The sequence below is a fragment of the Bactrocera tryoni genome, unplaced genomic scaffold (assembly GCF_016617805.1).
Source record: "Bactrocera tryoni isolate S06 unplaced genomic scaffold, CSIRO_BtryS06_freeze2 scaffold_25, whole genome shotgun sequence".
Taxonomy (NCBI): domain Eukaryota; kingdom Metazoa; phylum Arthropoda; class Insecta; order Diptera; family Tephritidae; genus Bactrocera; species Bactrocera tryoni.
This window is the reverse complement of record NW_024395977.1, coordinates 17,090,397-17,092,125: the sequence shown is the minus strand read 5'-3', so window position 1 is coordinate 17,092,125 and position 1,729 is coordinate 17,090,397. Positions and strand designations below refer to the sequence as shown.

The window sequence follows — 1,729 nt, the reverse complement described above, 5'->3', positions numbered from 1 at the left end:
TCCGTATGTCTATTAAAGAGATAAGGTGGTATGTCGATTTCTTGTAGATGGCCATTCAAGATTAGATATACTGGCGAGTGGTCCGAATTTAAGTCCAATCCATTTTCCATGGTAATGAATTTCTTAGATATTTGTCGAGTGATGAAACAGTCGATCAGGTCAGGCAGTTTTCTTGTGTCGGAAGGCCAGTAAGTCGGCTTGCCAGTAGACATAAAGTCGCATCCGGTAGCCATAGCAGCTTTAAAAAGCTCTCTTCTCTTCGGTGTCGTAACTCTTGAGCACCATTAGGAGTGTTTTGCGTTAAAGTCACCACCCATGATGAATTTTCCATGGTGTTTTAGTATAAGTTCCGTGTACATGTCCATTTTGATATTGTGTCTAGGTGGGCTATCTAAATCGATAAAATATATAAACCGCTCACCAAATCGAAACCTCGAATAACATAAATGACACAAAAGACTTAACATAAATGTCTGATAAAAAAGTGATATCCTATTCATGCCACATATCGGGGCACAAAAGTCCATATTATTGTAAATTTCACAACATATTACTAATATCATAATTTCTCTCACAGAGTAATATGGACGTGGATATGGTATCATCGTCAACGCCAACCATGCGTTCGGCAGTTTTCGCCCCTCGCTCTGAAGCTGCTCCAATAGCAGCATCCCGGACCAACACTGCACCAGCAGCGCCTAGAACAACGACAGGCTCCACCTGCGACAACGGCTCCGCGTCAAAGCGCGCCAGCATTACCAGCGGATCTGCAACAATTTCGTTGTCCACTATGCCGCCGCCTGCATCGGTTATCGCACTGCGGTATCTTCAACGGCATGCCGCCTATGCAACGCCAACAGGTGGCACAGGCGCACGGGTATTGCCTGAATTGTCTGGCAACTTCCCACGCAACTCAGGAGTGCCCATCACATAATCGTTGCCAAATCTGTATGCGGGCTCATCATACGCTGCTGAACCGCACTACCAGACGCGACTCCGGGCGCCCACCAGCTCCTCGCACCAGCGGTAACGTCAGGCGTTCTCAAAGAAATCTTGTGACGGCTTACCGCCGGCGTGGACCCTCTCCAGCAGAATCTCGTCCCTGGCGCCAAAACCGGACAACATCAACACGGCGCCATCAGCTTAGGCCGCAATCCCGGCGGTCAACAGACCTCAGAAGCGTTGTAACTACGCTACAGCAGCTTCAGCGGCTTCTAGGCTAAATACTCGCCTAGGGGGGCCGGGATGGCTAAATGAGTAGCGACGTTGCATCAGATTTACATCATTTCACCACACCGAATCACATTAACACACACACGCACATGCACCAAAACGCGATGACGTTCTACATTCTAATTAGAACAAAAGGAAAAGAGAAAGGCTCCCGCGCACCTTTTGTCGATACGACGTCGATCGATAAACATCTCCGTTTTCGCAGCATCCCGGTTCTTTCCGCTAGTTACCCGCCTGTATGTATATACATATATATCTATATTTAACGTTTTCTAAAAACTACTGTTTGGCAATTTGTAGTCGCGTTTGCTCATTTTGTACATGTATATATATAACATACATATATTTTAACTCTAACTTAAATTTTAAAACACATTTGTTATACCATTTTTGAAGTGCATTTCATAAAAATAAAAGTTTATAACGATTCTTTGGAATCTAGTGCATTTTTGTTTTTAAAAGAAAGTGTGAGTGGCCAACAAGGTGAGTTATTATA

The 1,729-nt window shown here is 44.8% G+C and overlaps 1 pseudogene; it reads left to right on the top strand.

Annotated features, from left to right (window-relative positions):
- The first annotated feature begins 583 nt into the window (after window positions 1-583).
- Window positions 584-1,223, top strand: LOC120780342 (annotated as a pseudogene).
- Window positions 1,224-1,729: the final 506 nt, after the last annotated feature.